The sequence below is a fragment of the Octopus sinensis genome, linkage group LG4 (genome assembly GCF_006345805.1).
Source record: "Octopus sinensis linkage group LG4, ASM634580v1, whole genome shotgun sequence".
Lineage (NCBI taxonomy): Eukaryota > Metazoa > Mollusca > Cephalopoda > Octopoda > Octopodidae > Octopus > Octopus sinensis.
Window position 1 is genome coordinate 98,194,466 of NC_043000.1, and position 16,838 is coordinate 98,211,303.

At 37.0% G+C, this 16,838-nt stretch overlaps 1 protein-coding gene across 1 annotated transcript in view; it reads right to left on the reverse strand.

The window, feature by feature from the left end:
- Positions 1–16,838, reverse strand: part of LOC115210656 (charged multivesicular body protein 2a) — a 40,368-nt gene that overhangs the window by 22,968 nt on the left and 562 nt on the right. The window lies entirely within an intron of this gene.

A 16,838-nucleotide genomic window follows, 5' to 3' on the forward strand; every position in this document is an offset into this window, starting at 1 on the left:
GAAAATTGGGCAACAGTATTGGACAATCTAGGTGCCAACAGTATCAATCTCACAGTCTGGAAGTGTGGCCTGCAAAGATCCTGCATGAACACCCCCACCTCCTTTGACTAACTTGCATAAAAAATAAATAAATAAGAACATCAGCAGCTTCAGATTATCAAGTACTACCTAGTTAGAGTTTTATCTCTTACCTACTTAAGACCAAGAACCAGAACTAAGTATCAACCCATAATAGCTTTCAGAGATTTTTTTTGATGGATATTTGTTTATGATTCATTATTAATTCAGATTTTTTATTTCCTTTCTATCTAAATTTTCAAAATAGCTTTTATGTAAATCCAATAATTCATTCATTAAGTCACAGATACATTTGCATATCAGACTGATAAATTTTGAGCAGCCACTAAATTCTTGTAGAGGAAGGGAGAAGCCTTTAGAAAAATTAATGAAGTTCAGTATACTAGTGGTACTAATAAAAAATATTCTGTTAGGTCTGCTTGATAAGAGCTGAACTGTGTTATACTACAACACCAACAACAAGTACTTATTTCAGCAATCTTGAAATAGTAAAAAGGCAACATTGAATCTTAACAGATTTGAACTTTTCATTCAGCACTTTTTTTGTATTTGGTTTGCAAAATTCTTTATGTGAATTTGTGTGTTGAAGCATATTTTATTATGTCAAAGGAGTCATTCTCTTTTAGTACCTTATTAATTTAATACACTCACTGGTCTGACTTCCACTCATTTACTTATTTATTTTTACTAAAATTTTGTTGCAATTTGCAACCTTTGCAACAGTCATTGACTCTGTCCATTATTGGAACTGCGTTCCAATTTTGTTTGTTTGTTTGTGCACATGCATCAGTGTGTGTGCACATACACATATGTATGTGTGTGAGTGTATATGTGTGTACGTTTGTATGTATGTGTGCATGTTTGTATGTATTCTGCATATCCATGCACTTGTGTTCATGCTTGTGTGTGTTTTTGTATGTGTGTACCTCTGTCTCCTCGTGCGTGCATGTTTGTGTGTGTCTGTGTATGGGCTTGTGTGACTATACAGAGTCTACATTATAGACTGTGGGTATTGGGGTATGACACCTAAGTAGAAGGTCACACAAACCTATACAGATACACACAAATATGTACACACAAGGAGACTGAGGTACACAAATAAAAACACACATACAAACATGGATATGCAGAATACATACAAATGTGCATACATGCCTGCATATATATATGCATACACACACACATACAGAGTATATACATGCACACATGCATACATATATATAAGCATACACACGCACAAACATGCATACACATACATATGTGGATGTGCACACACACTGATGCACATGCATCCATCCAAAAAAAAAAAAAGGATGCAGTTTCGATAACGGACAGAGTCAACCATTACTGAAAAGGTTGCAGGACCCAATGAAAATTTTAGTAAAATTAAATGGAAATCAGACTGGAGAGTGTGTAAAATTAATAAGGTACTAAAAGAGAATGACCCTCTTCAGACAATAGAATTTTTAAAATGTTATAGCAAGTAATAAATGAAAGTTCATTACAGGATTCCAGTGAATTGATTACTGTATGTGAAGTGCGGTGAAAAATAAATACAGTTAAGGACTTCATACAAACAGCACCAATTTTTCATTTTTCTTACCAATATCTATATTCTTTGCCATTATACATTAGCAAAAAATATACAGGAATATCATTAGCACAGGCATGGGTATGTGTTTGAGCTGTTCACTTTCCAACCTTATAATTCTGGGTTTGATTCTACTGAGTGAATTTTTGAGCAAATATCTTCAATAGCCCCAGGTTGTGAAACATGGAACTTTATGGTTAAAACATAAAAAAAAAGAAAGCTGGAGCATTTCCATCAACAAAAGCTCCATGTTATCTTAAACATCAACCAAGAGGATTACATAACCAACAATACAGTCTCAAAAAAAGCCAACAGCTGAAGCATAGAATCGATCATGATGAAACTGTCTACAATAGTTAAAATATGTGGTTAGAATGAAAGAAGAGGGATTTCTTGTCAAATACTTTTCAGTGAATTGACCACTTGGAAAAGACAATAAAAATGTTCTTTCTGCCACGACAAAGGCCAGCTAAAATCAATCTTCAAAATGGCTGGAACTGAGACAAAAATCTTGGGGAACTGAAGCCTGTAAGTGATGCAAATGGTGTCAACCCCATCACCACCAGATCTGACCTCTTTGAAGTCAAAAAAGGAAAAGAAACAAAGATTACAATGTGAGCCAACAATAACCACACCTTCTGCCAACTATTCTTTGTCATTTTTGTCCCGGCCTATTTTATGTAAGGACTGGCTTTCTCAGCCATCAATGATATCAATATGGAGGAATCAGTCAATTTGGGTGCAGCTGTTTGGATGTTGACAATTTGGTACTGGAGGTAGAAACACAGAGACACACATGTACATATACACATACAAAGAGATTGTGCCAAAGCATCTTCTATCATGTATATAAATATGCATACCCTCATCTATATACACATGCATACAAACACATTTTCTTTTACACTGCAACCATTCTAGGGGATTGCCCAGAAGGGTTTTGTTCATATTGACTGCAGAACTTATTTTACTGTTCACTATTTACTGAATGTTTAAGTTAACTCTTGATGTAAAAAAAATGCAACCCAATGCAGCATCATTTTTGCATTTCAACACACACATGCATGCACACATATGACATGGCTTTCCACATACTGTTTCTCTATCAAATTAAAAAACAAGATTTGCTCTTCCTAACTAGCTTTAGTACTTTTCGAGATATAAATTTGAAGACTTAAGCAATCAATCAATCAATCAATCAATTAATCAACCAACCAATTGATTAATCAATCAAGACAAAAATAGAGATAACTAATTCCTTGGTAGTTGAATATGTTGAACTGCTAGGAGAAGAGGATGAAGTGAGAGCAATAAAACCAAGAGAAATTGAAGAAGCAGGTTTAGCAGCTGTTAATCTAAATACTGGATGGCTATTGTTACTAGCTAAATAACAACAACAAAGACTACCAACCCCCCATAGGTGTTTTCAGTCTTCCAAATTGTTTAGCTTAGATTAAACTTAAGGTGATAGCACCTGCTCCCAGCAGTGTTCAGGAAGTAAAGTTCCAGACACCAGCTTAAATAGCATGCTAGAGACCAAATAAGATACAATTAGTGTTTTGATTGTTCTTTTATTTATTTATTTATTTGTTGGTTTTTATTTTTTGAAACTTCAAATTCTCTTTACATCAATGGCAAATCCTATATGTCTATTTTCTTCTCTATCTTCCTTATCACTGGCTTTCTCCATTTTGTTATTTTAAATAAAAGTAAAATAAATTTTAAAAAACTTCTTGTCTTTTATTAGAGACAGACAGACAGAGAGAGAGAGGAGAAAAAAACAGAGAGATGGAGAGGAGAGAGAGAAGACTGGTGAGAGAGAAAACAAGAGTGAGGAAAATAAGGGAAAGATAAAACTAAAGAGAAAAAGAGAGGAAACAGAAAGCTAGAGAGAGAGAGAGAGAGAGAGAGAGAGAGAGAGAAGAGAGAGAGAGAGAGAGAAAGAGAGAGAGAGAAACAGAAATGCTAGAAAGGAGGAAATAAAAAGCTAGAGTAAGGTAAAGAGAAAATGAGAAGGAAAGAGAAAAAGAAAGGAGAGAGAGAGAGAGAGAGGAAGGATAAGATGCAAGAGAGAGTTGTCTTGGGAAAGAGTCTAATCAACTTGTCTCTTGTCAAGTGCACAACAGCTTAATTGTCCAGATATTCTATGTGCAGTATGTTCAGGTGTAAATTGGACTGGTGACTAAGGAATCTCAGAAAATTGATTGGATTCACCTGACTTTTCTATCAAGTGGAATATAAATTAGGAAATAAATTTGCAAATGAAGTCATATCTATATGTTTAGTAGCTGAGAGGTGAAGAAAGTCATTTTACAACCATGTGGTTCTTATGGGCATGTGTCTTCTACTGTAGTTACAAGTTAGTGAATGCTTTGAGTGGAATTTGATAGATGGAAACTATGTAGAAGTCCACCATGTATATATATATGTCTTTTATGTTTTACCTGTTTCAGTTATTAGACTGCAGCCACGCTGGAGTACCGCTTTGATCTTTTAGTTGAATGAATCAACCCTAGTACTTATTTTTTAAGCCAGGTACTTCTGGTGAACCACTAAGTTATGGGGATATAAACACACCAACACTGGTTGTCAAGTGGTGATGGGGGAACAAACACAGTCATACACATATATATATATATATAGAATGGGTTTCTTTCAGTTTCCATCTACCTAATCCACTCATAAGGCTTTGGTCAGCTTGAAGCTATAGTAGAAGACATTTGCCCAAGGTTCCATGCAGTGGGACTGAACCTGGAACCATGTGGTTGGGAAGCCAGCTTCTTACTACACACATCACTCCTGCACCAATCACATTGGATTTAGATTGCCCATGTTCAGTCCACTGTAGGACAAAGGCAGGCCTCAGCATGTTTTCTCCTCCAAACACGGTTTGATATGTAGGTTGTGAATTAGTTTGAGATCATACTGGTTCGATGAACCTACTCTGTCACACTGGCTCAACATGGCTTGGCTGAGTGGGTGCAGTTTTGTTTCTTACACTCATACCCAGGAGTAGTTATGTCAATCACACTGACCCCAGTGCTCAACTGGTACTTATTTTATTGACGCTGAAAGGATGAAAGGCTAAGTCAATGTTGGTGGAATTTGAATACTGCTAATGATTCTGCCAGATTGCTTTATATATGTGTGTGTGTATCTGTGCAGGTGATTGAGAAATTTGCTTTCTAACCACAGTGTCAGAATCAATCCCATTGTGTGGAACCTTGGGCAAGTGCCTTCTACTATAGCCCATGGCTAACCAAAGCCCTGTGAGTGGACTTGGAAGATGGTAGTTGAAAGCAGCACATTGTGTGTGCAGGTTTGGATGTGTGATTTAGAAGTTTGCTTTCCACCCACAGGGTGTCAGAATCAGTCACATTTTGTGGCAACTCATGCAAGTGTTTTCTACTATAGCCCTTGGCCAACCAAAGCTTTGTGAGTGGATTGTGGATTTGGAAGATGGTAGCTGAAAGCAGGACATTGTGTATGTACACTGTGCTTGTGTCTCCCTGTATTGACATCACATGACACTTGTAAATGACTGTCACTGTCATTCATTTCCAATATTCTGTGTTTTCACGTTTAATCATTTTAAATGTATATCATGACTCATAAACTGTTTACTTTCCAGACTTTTATACATAATTCTATGTACTGTACATGCACCATTGATGAGTTGTAGTGCACCAGAGCACTATACACAACAATTTCATTATTATCATAATTATTATTTAAATATTTTTTATATTTTCTTATTAGACTTCTATATTTAATGTTTCAAATGTTGCTCTCATCACCTTAAAACATCATACCACTAGCCTTCCATTCTGATGATAGGGTTGAGATGGTCCTGAAATGCTGATGGGCATTAGAAACATTATTCCAAACTAAATATAAAGAACTCATAAAGAAAAATGAAAAATCTTTAATAAAAAAAGAGATCCAACTTGAACAAAGTTGTCTCTTCAATATAATGTGTGTGTATGTATGTGGGTGTGTAAAGTGGCAAGCTGGCACAATTGTTAGCATGCAGGTCAAAATGCTTAGCAACATGTGTCTTCACAGTTTGAGTTCAAATTCCTCAGTAGTCGACTTTGCTTTTCATCCTTTTGGGGTCAATAAAATAAGTACCAGTTGAGCACTAGGGTTGATATAATCAACTTAACCCCATCCCTGAAATTGCTGGCCTTGTGCCAAAATATGAAGCCTATATATGTGTGTGTGTATGTATCTGATGTCAGTGTTTATTTACTAGTGTAAATCTATGGGGTATTCTTTTATGTCAGTATGGGATTTAGTGGTTTCTTAAAATAAGTATCAAGCTGAATTAAGTACTATCTGAGTTGATATGATCATCTAAAATCCTTGAAGGCAGTGGCACAGGCATAAGTCTTTTAAGTAGCTTGAAACGAGGATCAATCTGATTAGTTTCACCATATTTATAGAAGGCCAGGGTTTACTTTCTTCTCCTTTCCAAGAAGCCAAATGACAGTACCAAAAATCTACTTAATGTAAAGAAAATTGTGAATAGTGCAACATATTTAGATAATACTTTGGTTTGCCTTGGGACCTCGACTTCTCGATAGGTTCCATGGGACACAGTCCTAACAAATAGTGTGTCTTGAGTATTTTTATACCTGGTGGAAAACATCCCTCTCTAGGCTTGACCACAGCTGTTTTCTTCCAGAGAGAAAAGAAAAGAGAAGAATTGACTCAACACAAGAGTGGTTCTTTACTCATCAACCCCGAAAGGATGAAAAGAGATAAAGTTGATCTCAGCAGTACTTGAACTCAGAGTATAGAGAAATGGAACAAGTACTGTAATGCAATCTATCTAATGGCCTATTGAAGGACTGATATAAATACTGGAGAACCACTACATCCAATACAGTGTAAATTATTGTTAGAGTTTAAGCCTGCTCCTGCAATCTAACTCCTATAGTTTATTACACACTCCCTGTCTTTCAACACTATTATTTGTTATGCACCTATAGACTAACTACCCCAGCTAACATAGATATAAGAAACAAGCCCCAAACAGAATATTACTAGTTTTCTGGGGTTCTACCGTTTCACTGTGTTTAGTAACCATATAAAGCACACAGTATAAGTTCATTAATTACAAACAAAAGTAAAGTAAATAAATAATTATAATATAAATTCAGATTAATAAAATATTACTAGAACCTGTTGAAAACAATACAACAGTTTAAATTCAAAAAGAAAAAAAATTGAAAATTCATTTGGAGTTGTATTTTTTCTGGAGTGTTTGATTCTTGTGATATCTTCTATCTTTTACTTGTTTCAACCATTAGACTGTGGCCATACTGGTGTACTGCCTTGAAGAATTTTTAGTTGAATGAATTAGCCACAATATTTTTTTTTAAAGCCAGGTACTAATTCTGTCGATCTCTTTGCTGAACTGTTAAGTTATAGGAACGTAAAAACACCAACATCGACTGTCAAGCAATCGTGGGCACACACAAAGACACAGACACACGTGTGTGTGTCTGTGTGTGTGTGTATATATACATATATATATAGGAAATAGCGGCGCAAAGTACCAATTTATATATATATGATGGGGTTCTTTCAATTTCTGTCTACCAAATCAACTCACAAGGCTTTGGTCAGCCTGAGAAGATAGTAGAAGATACTTGCCCAAGGTGCCATGCAGTAGGACTGTACCTGAAACCATGTGGTTGGGAAGCAAGCATCTTACCACACAGCCATGCCTATGTTGAGATGTTTTAAGTTTCTCATAGATAGTTTTGAAGGTGCAAACTTAGGAGAAAATATCTTTGAAAATGAACTTTTAATATACAATCTACTTGAGATTGTCTCAGTTTCTAAGATACAAACTTCCTGTTTAATGAGGTCAAAATTAAAATATGCCTTCAAAATTTCATATTAATTTATGTTCCAAGCACTAGCTAAACAATATTTTTATTAAATTCTTTGTATTTTAAAAATTAATTCAAACACAAGCTGTATACTTTAACAGAATTATGATAACAAAAGGATTAAACAATCTTAGCTATTGGATGAAATCAAAACCACAATCTTTTTCCAGTGTATATCTAACACTTTAGTAACTCTTGAAATGTTGTACATCCTTATTTTCATATCAGAGAAAAAAGTGCATGTGGCTGAACTGGAACCCACAATCCCAGCAAATAATAATAGCTGCTTTGCAGAGCTGTACAGTCTCTCTCTTTCTCCCTTGCTCTCCCTCCCACTCTCTCTCTCTCTCTCTCTCTCTCTCTCTCCACACACACACACAGACATATATATATCACAATATAAAATAGTTATTTCCTAGTCAATTTGTCTTATGAATGAATGCAGTATTAAACTTAGATATGTTTCGACCAAAGATTGGTCCAAGCCATGTCTAACTTAATAGCACCACCTGATCGTTATGATAGATTATGCCTGCAATTTTATTCCATAATTAAGCATTGCAAATAGCTTGTAGCAGAAATAATGCTACAGCTTAAAACAAGAAATTGGTTTACTACATCTAGCATTTGCAGATTCATCTAATACCCAAGCTGAACATACAAACTAAAGACTGCCTAGATACGTGAGGAGTGTAATTGCACATTTTGGCTACAGTTTGACTCAGCCCTCCTACCCTCTCTTGCACATATACATACACAGTACCTGCCGCTTACTTGTTTACCTCCCCACCTTTCTTCTTACAAACATTAGTAACACACCTAAATATTACTGCCATACTAGCTTAGTATCACTTTCTTCGTCCAATCTAATTCAAGCTCCAAGAACACTTATGTAATAAAGTAATAAAAATATATGAACTTATATCCGTATGCATTCAGTTTCACTGTGAAATTAGGCCTACATTGGCCTTTTCAGCAGACTGAGATAAGAGGTTGCTTATTCAAGGCTTGTCCTGGCTCTAATCAACAACCACCACCTCACATAGCCAAGGTGTGGGTTACAGCTACATTTTTATATGAAAGAATGAGATCATGTACATTGATCATGAGGCATCACAATTACACTATATAATGTTTTTCTTTCTTTAATCTTATATTGTTCACTTTTCAAATTGATCATCACAGCTTTAAACATACACAATAAAGAAATTAGCTACATAGTGAAAAATAGTGTTCTCTCACTGCTTGACTGACAGTCCAACATTGATGATTATTTGAGACAAGTGTGATGTCCTCTTAAGTGGAACATATGCTAGAGTGTCTTATGATTGATTAAACACTATATTCTGTTTTTTTTTGTTGTAATTTTGTTTCATTCACTCATGTTAGAGAGGGTAAAATTGTTCAACCCACTAGAAATACCACCCATATTTTAAAAGTGGGAAGACTCATTGGATAAAAAAGTCTTAGAAAGATTGTCAGAATAAAAAAGATTGGATGGACACGGCTGGAATGCTTTCCATAGTCAATCTGTTTCATCTGAGCTGGTCTGGGGTTAAACAAGTATATTTATTACAATGTGTGAGAGAGAGAGAGTTATTGGCAGGGGGCTGGTATATAAGCAGATGCTACCAACATCTTGTTGGATTAAAGTTAAATTTTAATGATATAGAATCAAAGACAACTGTGGAGTTTTCTTCTGTTGCAAAAGATTTGATATAATACTAATATTCAATCTTTTGTAATCTTTTATTATTATTTTAGAGATGGAAATACCCAAGTTGATAAAATACTGGGCTACAAAACATAGGTCATAAGCTCAAATCCTGCAGCAAGCACTATGTTGCGTTTCTGGGTGAAATATTATTCCACATGATTTTAGCCCACTTAGTTGTCAACAATAATAAATATTATCTAATACAGACTGGTATCGTTACCCAGGATAAAAGCTCTCTTTCTCATTGTTCTGTTTGAAACAAAAGAAAATTTCCGAAATGCACGGAAGTTTCCAAAAGAACCAAAGCTTCTGATGACGAGATGCCAACTCTTGAGGATCTTGTAATAGTGATCTTTTTCATGTTAAAATTTTTCATGGTTTAGTCAGAGGAGGTAAGTAAGCATCCATTGCCTTTTGCAAAACTTTTGAGACTGGTGGGAAGGAGATGGAGGGAAGGAAGAAAGCATAACTTAAGGGATGAGGAGTATCAAGATATTCAGTTATTCTCAGATTAGAGATTTAGTTTGGATGCTTGCAACAGAATCAACTCTGTTAAAGGTGCTGATGTTAGAAAAAAACAAGTGTTAAGTTTACCATCCTAAAGTATAGGCCATTTTTTTTAATTGCGTTTCCATAATTTTCACAGACCAAATTTCAATTATGTTTGGAGTTGATCTGAGGTATAGTAAAGGAATCTGAAAAAGGTGCCATAGAGTGGGGGAGTTTGGAAGGGCATCCAAACTGTAAAAACCATGCCAAAGCAGACATAGGAGGTTGATGCTGTCCTTGGACACATTGGATTTTGTCAAACTGTCCAACACATGCCAGCATAGAACAGTGATGTTGAATAATGATGATGACGATAACATTTAGGAAATAAAATTTGTAAGGAGTGAATCTCATCATTATCACTCTTTTAACATTCACTTCTCCATGCTTGCATGAGTCAGGCAGAAGTTGCTGAGGTGGATTTTCTGTTGCCAGATCCTCTTCCTGTCACCAACTCTCACCTGTTTCCAAGAAATGTAATATTTCCTCATGACTAGATATGTTTTCACAGAAGACTGGAAATGAAGGATACCTATTTCTTTACTACCCACAAGGGGCTAAACACTGAGAGGACAAACAAGGACAGACAAACGGATTAAGTTGATTATATCGACCCCAGTGCGTAACTGGTACTTATTTAATCGACCCCGAAAGGATGAAAGGCAAAGTCGACCTCAGTGGAATTTGAACTCAAAACGTAGCGGCAGACGAAATACAGCTAAGCATTTCACCCGGTGTGCTAACGTTTTCTGCCAGCTTGCCGCCCTCATGATGGTGACTCATTTACAACTATCACATGGTGTCAAGGTAGTGAAATTGTAACACACACACACATATAAAAGACACTACTTCAGTTTCTGTCACAAGAGTTTGTGTAACTTGGAGCTATAGCAGAAGACACTTACCTAAAATATCATGCAGTGGGATTGAACTCAAAACCATGTGATTGGGAAGCAAACTTCTTACCACACAGCCATGCCTGCACTTATTGTATCTAAATTAATAAACTTATTTTACTAGCTTTAGAATTATCAAAATCTGTACATCGGTACTTGAGATAAAGAACTAAGAAGGACAAAAAAATTACCACAGCCAAAGTACTTTTGTTGGTTTATAGTTTGTTAATATGTCAATATCCTTTAATAAACAAGTGATACTTGTGAAAATATATTTATCACAGATTCATCTTGTTTTATGTCCATTTCCATGCTGCATTGTTCCTTTGTTTTCTAGCTTCAATAACAGATTCTTAATGACAGCACTTTTTTCTCTTTACTAACAGGGTGGATACTTCCAGCGTGTGTTTTAGTTAGTTTTTCTTGTGAAAGAAAAAATAAAAAATCCTTCTTATTTCCCAGTTTGTGTATCATACAGGATGTTCTGACAATAGCTGTATATCAATTATGTACTTGCCTGATTTAATACTCCACTGAAAAAAAGACAAGTTACAGGTGTGGCTTGTGGTTAAAAAGCTTGATTCCTAAGCTTCAGTTCCTCAGTCCCACAGAATAACACTTGAAGTATGTGTCTTCTACAAGTAGTCCCTGGCTGACCAAAGCCTTGTAAGTGGATTTGGTAGATGGAAACTGAAAGAAGCCGGTCATATATATACATGCGTGTGGGTGTGCACTCTTGTGTTTGACATCATCTGTGGAGGCATATGGCATAGTGGTTAGAGCAGCGGACTCACGGTCAAGGGATCGCGGGTTCGAATCTCAGACCGGGCGATGTGTGTGTTTATGAGCGAAACACCTAAGCTTCACGTGGCTCCGGCAGAAGGTAATGGCGAACTTCCGCTGACTCTTTCGCCACAACTTACTCTCACTCTTTCCTCCTGCATCTTGCAGCTCACCTGTGATGGACCGGCATCCCGTCCAGGTGGGGAACCTATACGTCAAGGAAACCGGCCCTTATGAGCCAGGCATGGCTTGAGAAGGAACAAATAACATCATCTGATGGTTGTAAATGAGTATCACTATCATACAAACAATGTTGTTTGTTTCCATTCTTCTGTGGGATATGTGTGTCCTTGGGAAATATTACCTTGCTTGGAAACAGGTGAGTATTGGCAACAAGAAGGACATCAGGTCAGAAAATCTGTCCCAATAAATTCTGTTCGAATCTTGCAAGCATAGAAAAATGAATGTTGAAAACTGCAAGTGAATAGTTTAGCAGATTTCACTGATTTGCATTCATTTTCTCCACACTGGCAGGGGTTGGATGGCTTCTGAAAACATGGATATTTGTATAACATTATGAAGCTAGATAAGCCTTTAGAATGCTAACAATTTCAACAAAGAACAATTTCCAAGATGAGCTTACTATAGCTGGTGCTATTAAGTTAGACATGGCATGGACAAATAATAGCCAAAACCTATCAAAGTTTATATATATATATATATATATATATATATATTACTTGTTTCACTCATTAGACTATGGCCATGCTGGGGCACCACCTTGAAAAATTTTAATTGAATGAATTGACCCCAGTACTTTTTATTTTTCAAACCTGGTATTTATTCTGTCAGTCACTTTTGGGTATTCATAACTTATTGGGAATTCCTAAAAACAAGATCTTGTGTAAGACAGCTTGGTATTCTCGCACAAAAACCGTTTTAAGGGCTACATACTTTGTATTGTTATTGGATTGGCAAAACAATTATGAGAATGGAACCAAGGGATAAGCCCCGCTTTCCCAGGAATTACTGGGTACATCAGCTAGTATATACATACACATACATATATATACATGCATGCTCATGTGCATCCGTAAATGTATTCATACAGGCATACGCATATACATACGCAGAGGTGCACACGCACTTACACAGTCACGTACACACGCATACAGGTATGTCAACAAGGATTCCCCTTGATCTGATCAATGGAACAGGCTGCCCAGGAAATTAACATACATGCAACTGAGCACTTCACAGAATGTGACAAGGCTAACCTTTTGAAATACAGGTAGAACTCAGGTTTACAATCTGAGTCTTCTGAAGCAACGTGAAATAAAGTGTTGATTTTCTTTACAGTTTGGTACAAAATCTGATTGTCTTGCTGTAGCACTAAGTTATGGGGACATTAACAAACTAACACTGGATGTCAAGTGGTGGTGGGGGGATAAAGAGACACAAAGATGCATACACATACATATGGCAGGCTTCCACACAGTTTCTCTATCAAATTCATTTACAGGCCACTGGTCAGTCTGAAGCTATAGTAGAAGATACTTGCTCAAGATGCACTGTGGGAGTGAGGCTGAAACCACATAGATAAAATGCAAGCTTCTTATTTCTTTATTGCCACAAGGGGCTAAACATAGAGGGGACAAACAAGGACAGACAAAGGGATTAAGTCGATAACAAAGGGATTAAGTCGTGCTCACGTTTCTGCCAGCTCGCCGCCTTCTAACCACACAGTTATGCCTGTACTTATATCATTAAATATACTTATTTCTATAAGTAAAACAGTTCTTGATTAATATTCTTATTTCTGTGAATTCACAATTATTCTTCAACAAATCAGTCCTTGAAGAAGTGAAACAGAAAGTTTCCACCAGCAGAATATGAACTCATATGTATGAGGGGATGAAGACAAAAGTTAGAATTGGACCAGAGCTGTTGGAGGAGTTTGTGGTGAAAGTTGATGTGCATGAGGGATCTGTGTTGTCACCGTTGTTTGCAATAGTGGTTGATGTGATGACGGAGAGTGCAAGAGCAGGATTGAAAATGGAGATAAGGTATGCGGTTGACCTTGTTCTGATGAGTGAGATGATGGAGGGATTGAGGGAGTTTTGGAAATAGAAGGAGGCATTTGAAAGCAAGGGTTTGAAGGTAAACCTCAGGAAGACAAAGGTGATGGTGAGCAGGGCGGAAAGAAAAGTTAGTGAGTAATGTGAATCCATGTAGTGTATGTGGGAGGAGGGTAATGGCAAATGCGGTGTTGTGAACGAGATGTGAGAAATGGATTCATGGTAGGTGTACAAAAATGAAGAAAGTGACTGCAAGACTGGCAAGAGAGTTTGTTTGTGGAAGACATGAGAAAGGAACTAGAGGGCTGGCAGAACCAGTGGAAACACCATGTGATGAGGCGGAAATGGTGAGAGGGTTTTGTTATTTGGGAGATATGGTGGATGTAAGTGGTGGATATGAAGCAGCTGTGACAGCAAAAGTGAAACTTGGCTGGGTGAAGTTCAGGGAATGTGGAGCATTGTTATATGGGAAAAGGTTCTCATTAAAGATGAAAGGAAGGGTCTATAAGAGTTGTGTGAGAGCTGCAATGCTGTATGGGAGTGAGTCATGATGTCTGAGGGAGAGAGAAATGGTAATTTTGAGAAGTACTGAGAGAGCAATGGTGAGAGAAATGTGTGGGGCGAAGCTGTTTGATAAGAGGAGGATTGAGGATTTGATGGGAATGCTGGGGTTGGAGAAATCGGTGGAATGGTTGGCAAGAGTGAATGGAGTGAGGTGGTGTGGGCATGTGTTGAGGAGGGATGAAGAGCATGTTCTGAGGAGGGTGATAGCGCAAGAGTGAAGTGGACTGAGGAAAGGGTGGAGGAGACAGGTGGAGGAAGAGATTGGGAGGGTTGGTTTGAAAAAGGACACCCAAAACCGGGCAAGATTGTGAGATGGTGTGAAGGCAATTGCTATGGCATTGAGGTAGATCCAGCCACCCCCGTTAATGGGGACAAAACTTGGATTTAAAACAGTGGATGATGATGATCACTGCAAGAAACTGATCACTCGCCTGAATAAAAATAACAGCAAACTTTCCCTTAAATCATGCACAACCATCTTAAAAAGGGAAATACATTATATAATGTAGTGCTAGGTACATTTTACATAGGGGGAAAAATAGATAGGATGGTCACAGTTGAAATGCTTTTTATCATAGGTCTGTTCAAACAAGCCTGATTTTCAACTAAAAATGACAAATTGACAAAATGGTCAAAAATACTTTCGACCGTTGGTCTGCTCGATCAGGTCTGACCTGAGGTTAAGCAACTACCTCGTATTCTATGTAGTCGTCGTAGTTCGGGATGCTAGAAATAGCAGCCAAATCTTTGTAAACCACAAATAATTCATTGGACAATATAGCTGTGCATATCCCTCACCTCGACAAACAAGTGGTTATCACTGAAATACTGTTGCTCATAGGTATGCGTGATCAGGGCTAATCCAAACAACGACACCCATTTTACGAACTTTCTGATTTCACTGCGAGACTAAATGTGTACAAAATATGATTTCGTATATAAAGTCACTGACTCCTATACACAATGGCTCTGGTTGTGTCATAATCAACCTCATGTGGTTATGTTTGTGAAAGGGGAACATCATATGATGACACAAGCCTTGTGACAGATCGGTGAGATGAGAGGGTAAAGGATGCGCGCACACACCATAATAAAACCAAAATTTTTGCATGTGACCTCACACTCTCAGAACATTAAAGAGATCTTAAAACATTTGTTTTAAGACATTTAATAGTCCTCTCAGTATTGGCATATTGTAAATAATTCGTGTGTTATTAGAGCCACTATCTTTGTAAACATTGTATGTAGGTGTGTTTATCTATGTATACACATACAAAGGTACATGTATATAAATATGCCAACTCCAAAAGATCGCGCGTGTGCGCGCACACACATATATGTATATATATACATACACACACAAACAAAACGTGACTAAGAGGAAGATGACATCCTTGAACTTTTTATATTTTTTATTTTGCAGGACTGGGCGAGGTTGGTTGGAAAAAGACACAAAGAAGAATGTCAAATGGTTGCTTAAATGTGGGCTACATCCCTAGATCAGAAATATGGTCCGATTGCATGCAATCCGTCAATAGTTCCTACGAAAACTGCATGCAATTCCGTAAATGGTTCCTACGAAAACTGCACTGCTTTTAAACTACCCAATGGAATTTAAGACAACTTTAGGTCAGCTCTGATCGAAGAGACTTTCGATGAAAAGAGGTTCAGCTGTGACTATAAATCTTTTATTTAGGCTACAATTTATAGCTATACTATCTGGTGACCAGTCATTCTGTTTATCAAGACGCTAGAATGTGTAATTGAAAGAGATTTGGTTACTTCTTTTTAACAGGTCGAGTAAATGAATGAACAGAGATTTCCTTTCGTTGGCAATTTATTCCCTCAATCATGAGCGAATAAGCAAAATTACAGAAAACCAGAATAATGCCACCAAGTTTCAAATCTCGGATGTTTTATCGGAACATGAAATCAGTCCTTACAACTTGACTGGTACTTTACTATTACCGACACTGAAAGGATGAAAGGCAGGCTCGTTTAGATAGAAAAAAATTATATCTTTAACTATTAGCACAGTAATAAAAATAAATAAACTTAAAAAAAAAAGTTTAACAATTTCGAACTTTGGGCCAAGTGTACAGTATTACGAGAGCAAAACAGTAGTTTAGATCGACCTAGTCAAGGGGTGGCATTCTTAACGGCTGTTTCTTATAATGACAATCGGAAGTCGAACTCGGCGAGTTTTGAACTCACTTTATACGTAAACAACGCAAGGTATTTTACCAGACACTTGAGAGATTCTAAGCCATATGTAATTAGTATTAATCTAGTCTAAAACATATTTTAGTCACCTTTCAAGTTGTTTGTTAGCTTTTCGTTTGACACAGTCAGAACCGAAGTATGTTTACAATTGAGTTCATAACGGTTTGTCACATAGGTGCAAGGCTAGAATTCTGTAAAGTATGGGAAAGGCTGGAGTGGGGAAATAATAGATTAAAGGTAAAATCGAATTTGACGGGATGTGAATATTTGAATGGAATAACTAAAGGGCTGTAACAAATTACCACAACGCATTTTGTCCGACGCCCAAACGATTACGCCAATCTATCAATTAGAGGCAATATTTATTGAGAAAAATGCGTATGTTTGCTAGTCAGAAGAGGTGTGGCATTGAGTAATGCTTTCTATACACTTTCTTCGACTCGGTCCAATGTAGCA